Raw genomic sequence first — 10,634 nt, forward strand, 5'->3', positions numbered from 1 at the left:
TTCAGTCTCTCAGGCACCCTTTGTGCTCTGTTCCATCTGGCTTCTTTTACATCAGGTAAATGTCTCATCCTGGCCTGTGATGCATCCCTGTATGGCATTGCTGCCACCCTGTCCCAACAGAAACCAGGCAGCTCCGAAAAGCCCACCATTTATTCTTCAAAAAAGCTTTCTGCTGTGCAACAGAACTATTCACAGGTGGAAAAGGAGGCGCTAGCTATTATTCTCGTGGACAAAAAGCTCGATGTCTTCATGTATGGGATGAGATTCCTCTTCGTAACTGATTGCAAGCCGTTGGTTTCATTATTTGAGATTCGTTCCTAGCTGCTGGATAGGACTGTCCACCAGTTGCAGTGGTGGGTCCTCTTTCTCAGCAACTATTCTTATGATATTCGTTACCACTCTGCTGACATCATTCCAATGCTGATGTATTTTGTGACTACCATGTGGGCCAGATCTAGAATTCGACCGGTATGAGGCTTTCCTGTTCGTGTTGGATGATGCCTTGCAGCAAACTCTGTTGGACCTTCTGTTAACAGAATGAGAGGCTGTGATTGCCACAGCTGCTGACCCACTTTTCTAGAAAGCCATTTAGCATTCCAGAAGGTTTGGCTGGAGCATGTCTTATTGGGTATGGATACAGCGTGATCAACTGAACATTGTCCAGCAGGTCATCATCATCATCATCATCATCATCATCATCATCATCATCCTTCCCACAGAGGAGCAGTGCTGTCAAGTGGTAATCTCCCCAGCGTTGCGTCTCCATGTTCTCCAGTTATCGCTACATGTGTCGCACTGGGGTACGACTCAGAGGAAAGTGTTGGCATGACGTCACGTCTACTGGCCAGCGATTGATTGTGACCAAATATCTGATACAGGCTTTCGGGGTTTGTGCACAGATCCAGACCGCTCCTCCCTGCCAATTCTCTCATTGGCCAGTCCCAGAGCTCCCTTGGGACAGGATGCATGTTGATTTTGCCAGTCCATTTTTGGGCAACATGTGGTTATTCGTTGTCAATGTGTTCTTGAGTTTCCTGTATGTAGCCAAGTTGTCGTCCAAACCATTGACTGCCACTGTTCGTGCATTGCTGTTTATTTCTGGCATTGAGGGATCCCTTAGGACTCTTGTGTTTGATAATGGTAGGCAGTTTGTGTTGTGAGAGTTTGAAGACTTTTGTATCTGCAGTGGTATTCAGCATCTGATGCTGCTCATTTTTCCTGGCTTGTAACTCTGAGTTGGAGCACTCTGTGTGTACAGTCAAGACCCAGATGAAGAAATCCATGCCTGCCTCTTCTCACAACAGTGCATTGCCAAGTTTTTTGGCTACATACCAGCTGACACGGGTCAGTGGGTGCAGTCTGGAGAGAGTCTGCATGGGCACCAGCCACAGAGTCACCTGGATTTGTTGCACTCTGAGTCACATGTCACAGACCGCTGGGGTCCTCTGCAGTTTCCTCCTGGGGCTACTGTTTTGGTCTGATCCTTCAGCTGGCAGCTGGGGTGGGTGCCAGGTGTCATGGTGGGCCACAAGTGTTGGTGGTGCATGTCAGTAGGGAGCAGCCGACTCGTCATGTCAATCAGTTGTGCCCACAACCTGTTGGAGCATCACTGTTGTGACCATCCAGTCAGCTGAGCAGCAGGGTTGATTGCAATATTATTCCCAGAGTGGGCTCCTGCTTGCAGCAGCATACCTCACTGCTGCCCCCTCCATGCCCTCCACCTTCCTCCTGTCGCCTGTAGCTTCTGGCCCCAGTGCAGCTTCCATCTCCAGCTGCCATGGCACAGCCCATGGATTTCGACCTGCCCATCTCTCCTTCTTCCTCCTCTGGACCCATTGGCAATGGAGGTGGCATCATCCCCACTACCACTGGCAGACCCATCATTGCTGCAGCTTCTGTGTCTTTAGGTACATTTTTATAGATCTCTCAGACTACAATCTGACCCTTTATGTCCAGTTGCAACATGAGATGCTGCATCCCATCTGCTGCTGCCATGGGCACGGCAATATAGTGTGTAGCATGCTGATAGCCAGTGCTGTTGATACATGCCAACCGAGGAAGATACTCGCGAGGTACCCCAGTTTGTGGCATGCAAAACAGGTGATATCATGAAAAGGGTAGTGACACCATTGATTCTGTGGGCTGCAATCTGGACACGATGGCACAAACATTTTTGCAGTCCTCTGACAATGATGAGGAGGAAAGCAGTGCGTGAGCCTCCACTCGTTTCGGGACATACCGATGGCAAACAAAGAGCTTCCCCTTGTGCATATCTACCAACGATGAGGGTGGGGGATCACTAACTACTGCAATAACTACTGAATCCCGTGTCATTGGACTATCAGACGAACGAGAGCTTGGTAAATCAGATGATGACATTGACTCGAAGTCATCAGTTGATCATACACCATAATGGCGACTAATACTACAAACAGCATCAACACAAGAGGAATCGTGAAACATAGCTTGTGCTGAAACAGTTACTTGTGAGTTTTGGCAGTTTTTAACATATCAATCAGGGTGGGAACAGATACCCCTCAAACTTTCACATTAATTTCTCGATCGAGAGCAAGATGGGTAACAACATAACGAATTAAGGAATCTACATACAAAGTGCCACACTAGTTACAAGAAAAATCCTACTTGCGTGCCAAGCCTCATAGGTCATCAGCCCATGCTGCGTAGGAGTGCTTTCGTTCCTTAACACACTGATTAAACTTTAGCCTAGCTGCAACCACGTTTGGTGGCTGTAATAGTCAGAAACCACAAACATCAGAAAAAGTCAGACTATGAGGATCCGAGAGTGGATGTAGTTTTTGCACCGCTTTGTACAGTTTACTGCTAGAAGGTCAGTTTTCTGAGTTGCCTTCTGTGAAGAACAAAAAGTCTTAAATAGACCGCCCAACTCTCGTTTATCTTGTAGAAAGAAGCAGAAGGGACGTATGCAAACTGTAGCTGCCGACTGTTGTTGGTTTTGTAGCAGCTGTTGTTGGTGGAATTTCCACTGTTTTTCTTGCTGTTGCTGTTGTTGTAGCAACTGCTGTTGCCATAACTTTAGAGACTCTGATCCATGCTTCACTGGAATACTTATATGATGAGAAAGTTCTCGCTGCCACTTTTGTATGCTACTCTGCGTAGGCAGGACATAGTCTATGGTAACTAGCACTGGTGGTAATGTAGGGACCAGCAGAACGAAACAGGCACTCCCAGAGGTAAATGATAGCGGAGTTCACGAAGTGACCGGATAACCAAAACAAGTCCGAAGCATAGCAAAGTCGTCTTAAGCAAATACAACAAACCATGGAGCAATCTAAATCATAAGCGTAATAAGTTTCTGATAAAATTGTCACAGTGTGCTGGCTCTTCTTATAAGGGCATAAGTCATCGATAGCTCAGACATGAAATATGAGAAGTGAAGATTAATGATGATGTAGAAGTGATCGATGGAAAATATCCATAAAGAAATATTTAGAACTGACAGGAGGCAACCATATGCTCTAAACACACCCACACAGCTGCTAAAACGACAGCCACGTGTGACAGTAAGAGGGTGGGGCCTAGGCCATGCCTCAACCATGATTACCATGGCAAGCGGTAAGCGGCATCGTGCCGACTTCACGGGCCAACTGTTCTATCTGCCATAAAACAGGGCAATAATCCCACCCACAAGTATTTTCTATTGTGTTGAGGGATTGTGTGTCTATGAATCAGGACATTACATTGGAGAAGGAACTGTCCTCTAGAATTGTAACCAAATTCTGGAGGCACAACAATACTGAAGACTGGACCTAGCATATAGGTTTAACTTAATGAGATATTTTGAACATGAAAGACTCCTCTCGCGCTAAAGCAGTCATAAAGGGGGGGTGTATACCAGTGAGGAGTTAGGAGGGTACTACGTGGCCACAAGTGAAATAAACTGTGTGTGGTGCAAGTGATGCAGAGACACGTCAAGCACCGACTGCATCTTTTGTATGGAAATTGATCATATTATCCATCTAATGCTACTCAGCACAATGACATATTAACAGTGTCATCAGAACAAGCCAGAGAGTTGGCACACGAGAGCTCTGCGAAAGGGGTCAAGGACCAAAGCTGTTGGAATTCCTGAAACTGGGCAACATAAATAGCTTGACTTGCATAAAAACAGGGGAAATAAATCAGGGCAGATTAGAAGTGTAAAGTTTTGTGTGGGTTTGAGAAGTGTCAGAGATATAGCTCTATAGTTTTGCGCATCTGCTTGACGACCCTTCTTGAAGACTGGGACTACCTGTGCTCTTTTCCAATCATTTGGAACCTTCCTTTCCTCTAGAGACTTGCGGTACACGGCTGTCAGAAAGGGGGCAAGTCCAGATGTTGTGGTACAAGCTTTCCATAACAGTCCACGTTAGCCTCACTGCTGGTGAAGTACAAAGTACCCCTATGGAAACTACTCTGGTCCCTAGGAACTGACTGACTCTGTGCTAGAGGCTGAGTTAAGTGCGACTGCGATTCCCACTGGGCTGTGATTGATAACTCGACTCTTTGACTCACTGGATAACTGATTGGGCCTGCGGTCCGTGGCGGCCATCTAAACACTGGCGGTCGAGAAGGCGTTGGCAGTGCATTACCTGTGAGTCTGTTCTTGGCCTCTCTCCTGAAAGTTGGTTGGTTGTTTGGGGTAAGAGACCAAACAGCGAGGTTATCGGTCTCATAGGATTAGGTAAGGATGGGGAAGGAAGTCGGCCGTGCCCTCCCCCCCCCCCCCCTCTCTCCTGAAAGGCATGTTGCATACGCCTACTATTAGTCTTCTCACAACCTCTTTGCCGCCTGGTGTGCTGGTGACTGCTTATGACAGCACTTTCTTATCGCCCAGTATAGTGCACCGTTGTTGTGTAGTGAGGCTGTGTATAACAGGGGGGGGGGGGGAGGGAGGACGCTGAACGTAGAGATGAGTTCTGAGCCGTGGCTGTGGAGAACGGCGTACTCCCGACCGTATTCGCCATCTGCCTTGTGAGGCGATAGGAACATCCTCCAGAAAACTGCTGACAGGGCGCAAGTCCGGGTCCAGGTCCATCGGGTCGGCGAGCAGGGACGGCGGGGGCGAGGCCACATCGTCCATCTGCTCCTCTTGGGGTGCCCTGGTGGCACCAGCGGGCGTCTGCAAGGGCCGCGTGGTCCCGTGAGGCCGTGAATCTGGGGGAAGAAAAGCAGCAGAATCACAGGGCAAATGACACGCACAAATTTGGTTCTGTTGGCGGCGCTGCAAACCATCGGGACCTGCAATCAAATACACTCCTGGAAATGGAAAAAAGAACACATTGACACCGGTGTGTCAGACCCACCATACTTGCTCCGGACACTGCGAGAGGGCTGTACAAGCAATGATCACACGCACGGCACAGCGGACACACCAGGAACCGCGGTGTTGGCCGTCGAATGGCGCTAGCTGCGCAGCATTTGTGCACCGCCGCCGTCAGTGTCAGCCAGTTTGCCGTGGCATACGGAGCTCCATCGCAGTCTTTTAACACTGGTAGCATGCCGCGACAGCGTGGACGTGAACCGTATGTGCAGTTGACGGACTTTGAGCGAGGGCGTATAGTGGGCATGCGGGAGGCCGGGTGGACGTACCGCCGAATTGCTCAACACGTGGGGCGTGAGGTCTCCACAGTACATCGATGTTGTCGCCAGTGGTCGGCGGAAGGTGCACGTGCCCGTCGACCTGGGACCGGACCGCAGCGACGCACGGATGCACGCCAAGACCGTAGGATCCTACGCAGTGCCGTAGGGGACCGCAACGCCACTTCCCAGCAAATTAGGGACACTGTTGCTCCTGGGGTATCGGCGAGGACCATTCGCAACCGTCTCCATGAAGCTGGGCTACGGTCCCGCACACCGTTAGGCCGTCTTCCGCTCACGCCCCAACATCGTGCAGCCCGCCTCCAGTGGTGTCGCGACAGGCGTGAATGGAGGGACGAATGGAGACGTGTCGTCTTCAGCGATGAGAGTCGCTTCTGCCTTGGTGCCAAAGATGGTCGTATGCGTGTTTGGCGCCGTGCAGGTGAGCGCCACAATCAGGACTGCATACGACCGAGGCACACAGGGCCAACACCAGGCATCATGGTGTGGGGAGCGATCTCCTACACTGGCCGTACACCACTGGTGATCGTCGAGGGGACACTGAATAGTGCACGGTACATCCAAACCGTCATCGAACCCATCGTTCTACCATTCCTAGACCGGCAAGGGAACTTGCTGTTCCAACAGGACAATGCACGTCCGCATGTATCCCGTGCCACCCAACGTGCTCTAGAAGGTGTAAGTCAACTACCCTGGCCAGCAAGATCTCCGGATCTGTCCCCCATTGAGCATGTTTGGGACTGGATGAAGCGTCGTCTCACGCGGTCTGCACGTCCAGCACGAACGCTGGTCCAACTGAGGCGCCAGGTGGAAATGGCATGGCAAGCCGTTCCACAGGACTACATCCAGGATCTCTACGATCGTCTCCATGGGAGAATAGCAGCCTGCATTGCTGCGAAAGGTGGATATACACTGTACTAGTGCCGACATTGTGCATGGTCTGTTGCCTGTGTCTATGTGCCTGTGGTTCTGTCAGTGTGATCATGTGATGTATCTGACCCCAGGAATGTGTCAATAAAGTTTCCTCTTCCTGGGACAATGAATTCACGGTGTTCTTATTTCAATTTCCAGGAGTGTACATAGAAGAGCCAATGCGTTTCTGGGTCGGTCCTGCAAAGTCAATGTGCACACATTGCCATGGCGATTGAGTTTTAGGCCAAGCTGAGAATGTCTGTGGCGAAGCGTATTGGTTCTCCACACATGTGCGACACTGTGATGTCATTGTTCAATGTTGGCGCCCATGCCCTGCCAAGTACAGTACCGTCGCGCTAACTGCTTAGTGCGAACAATTCCCCAATGCCCTTGATGGAGCAATTGCAACACATCCTATTGCAACACTATGGGAATAATTGGAAATTTGGGGAATGGTCTATGGGACCAAACTGCTGAGGTCATCTGTCCATAGGCTTACACACTAGTTAATCTACCTTAAACCAACTTACGCTAAGGGCAACACAAACACCCATGCCCGAGGGAGAACTCGAACTTCCGACGGGGGGAGCCGCGCGAACCGCGACAGGGCGCCCTAGACCGCACGGCTACCCCGCGCGGCAGTTTGGTAATAAGCACACGCGATTGTTCACTGTCATTTTGAATTAGGATCACACCTTGTTGAACTGAGAGGCCACGCCGGCGTGAAAAATACCGGCGCACATCTGACTTCTTGACGCTGTTTAATGATCGCGGTCAAGACGTGCGAATGTAATGCAACGAAATCTTGAGATCTGGGTCTGCTTCCGAGGCCTGTGCTATTTTTCTGTAGTGCAAGGAAAAAAGATTCCAGCAATTCAGAGTCCTGCGCATCGATTTGGCAACAAGATGCGGCAGATGCATCAAAATCAGAATCTGGGCCAATCGGAAGGCGAGATAGAGCGTCTCCATTGTCATGCTTTGCCGTACGTGTGCACAGGATTTCATACGTATACTGCGAAAGCAACAAAGCCCAGCGTCGCAATTTTTGAGCGCTGCGTATAGGAACCGGGTTTGATGGATGGAAAGGCTTGTGATCTGTCACTAACTAGAACTTGCGACCATACAAATAGTGATGGAATTTGGTCACGCCATACACGATAGCAAGGGCTTCTTTTTCAATTTGAGAATAATTGCACTGAGTTTGAGGCAAGAGCAATGGATCTGTCTTGTGTACCAACTCTGTGCGAAAGCACAGCGCCGATTCCGTGAGAAGAAGCGTCGACTTGCAAAACTACTGGCTTGGCAGAGTCAAAATGCACTAAACATCTGTCACTAAGTAAAGCATTTTTGAGTTTCTGAAAAGCGTCTTGACAGGCTTCAGTCCACACGAAAGGCTCATTTTTGCGACGCAAGCGATGCAATGGAGACGCGACCTGAGCGGCATTCGCTATGCACCGAATGTAGTACATCTTGCCTGGTACTGACTGCTGTTCAGGAACAGGCAGCTCACCGATTATGAGACTGGAGGGGGTGCACACACTGACTGTTTATCACTTGACCTAAGTACTGTAGTTCAGTTTGAAAAAGCCACACTTTCCGAGATGGCACTTGAGTCCTGTTTCTGACAACACTCGAAAAAGAGTACGCAAATTGGCAATGTGTTCCTCTGGTGTACGACCTGAGACGACAATATTCTCAAGATAGTTTGAAAAAAATGGCATTTTTGCGGTCAGCTGTTCCAAGTGCCGGGTGCGTAAGCAGTGCCGAAGGGCAAACGCGAATACTTGAACAGCCCTAAGTGTGTATTTACCACAAACACTTTCTGCGGTTCTTTATCCAATGGAATTTGAAAGCAATCTATCTTAGAAAAGTAACGTCCTACACCAAGCCTGTCCGTGCATTTCTCAGGCCGAGGTAACGGCTAAGTGTCAACTACTGTCTGTGTGTTGACTGTAGACTTGAAGTCAACACAAATGCGATTTCCGCCAGAAGGCTTACGCAACAAAACGAGAGGACTTTCCCAATGACTAGCCTGAATGGGAGCAATTACACAATTATCTTTCAATTCTTTCAATGCACTGGCTACTTTGTCTGTTAAAGCAATTGGAACAGGGCGGGCCCGAAAAAACTTTGGCTGTGCATTGTCTTTCAATGTAACATGTGCTACAAATTTATTAGCTTTTCCCATTCCTTCTGAAAATATAAGATAGTTCAGTAAATTCTTTAAGCAAGCTAGCGACACTCTCTTTTGGTGCAAAAGCCGACATGGAAAGTACATTGTCATGGATGCAGAGGCCAAACAAATCAAAGGCATCTAACCCGAAAATATTCTCACTGTCTCTGGATTTCAACACAGTAAAATTCACTGTCCTAGTGTGAGATTTGTAAGTGGCATGGAAACTACACTGTCCAACCACTGGAATTTCCTGTCCGTTGTAAGCAGTGAGGTGCTTGCTAGATTCAGAAAGGCGTGGTGAGCCTAACTGTTCGTACATGGCACGATTAAGCAAAGTTACTGAGGCACCTGTGTCTAACTGAATGTTGATACGACGGCTAGCAATTCGTAATGAGACAAATAGTTCATTAGAACGGCGTTGCACAGCATTAGGGCGAGAATGGGGCACAATCTTAATCTTACTTTTGCCAGAACCTGTAGTATGTTTGGAAAACACACTGCATGTGCAAGAGCCTGTTTTTTCTGGGAGCTGGCACACAGTTTGCGGAACCGAGCGAGGTGGCGCAGTGGTTAGACACTGGACTCGCATTCGGGAGGACGACGGTTCAATCCCGCGTCCGGCCATCCTGATTTAGGTTTTCCGTGATTTCCCTAAATCGCTCCAGGCAAATGCCGGGATGGTTCCTTTCAAAGGGCACGGCCGACTTCCTTCCCCGTCCTTCCCTAATCCGATGAGACCGATGACCTCGCTGTCTGGTCTCCTTCCCCAAAACAACCAACAACCAACCACAGTTTGCGTTTTTGTGCAATTGCCAACGAACTGCTTGGACATGGCCTCTTTTTCCGCACGCGTAACACGTTGGGTTACATGATGGGCAACCATGTCTTTTATGCCGCGCAGCCGGCCGGTGTGGCCGAGCGGTTCTAGGCGCTTCAGTCTGGAACCGCGCGACCGCTATTAACACTCCCAGCGCAAACACTCGTTATACTGAATCTTCTCAAATTTCCACAGAGTACACACGCGACACACTCGGTCCCGAAGGCGACTCAACGCAAACTGGATATTACTTCACTATTCACCCGCCGGCCGAAGTGGCCGTGCGGTTAAAGGCGCTGCAGTCTGGAACCGCAAGACCGCTACGGTCGCAGGTTCGAATCCTGCCTCGGGCATGGATGTGTGTGATGTCCTTAGGTTAGTCAGGTTTAAGTAGTTCTAAGTTCTAGGGGACTGATGACCTCAGTTGTTAAGTCCCATAGTGCTCAGAGCCATTTGAACCAATTTTTATGCCGCGCAAAGAATCTACGGCAAGACTTCACGAAGTTCACAGGGCCATTTACATGTCTACGTAGCTGTCCGCTCGATTGTGTACGCACTCGTTGTTGTGGCGGCTTGGAGCGGTCGTGAGGAAGGGGCGACTCGACCCGACAAATCGGGGCCTGGTCAGACTTACCGGCTGCTATGACACCCGAGTCATACACTCCTGGAAATTGAAATAAGAACACCGTGAATTCATTGTCCCAGGAAGGGGAAACTTAATTGACACATTCCTGGGGTCAGATACATCACATGATCACACTGACAGAACCACAGGCACATAGACACAGGCAACAGACCATGCACAATGTCGGCACTAGTACAGTGTATATCCACCTTTCGCAGCAATGCAGGCTGCTATTCTCCCATGGAGACGATCGTAGAGATCCTGGATGTAGTCCTGTGGAACGGCTTGCCATGCCATTTCCACCTGGCGCCTCAGTTGGACCAGCGTTCGTGCTGGACGTGCAGACCGCGTGAGACGACGCTTCATCCAGTCCCAAACATGCTCAATGGGGGACAGATCCGGAGATCTTGCTGGCCAGGGTAGTTGACTTACACCTTCTAGAGCACGTTGGGTGGCACGGGATACATGCGGACGTGCATTGTCCT

The sequence above is a fragment of the Schistocerca nitens genome, chromosome 3 (assembly GCF_023898315.1).
Source record: "Schistocerca nitens isolate TAMUIC-IGC-003100 chromosome 3, iqSchNite1.1, whole genome shotgun sequence".
NCBI classification, from domain to species: Eukaryota; Metazoa; Arthropoda; class Insecta; order Orthoptera; family Acrididae; genus Schistocerca; species Schistocerca nitens.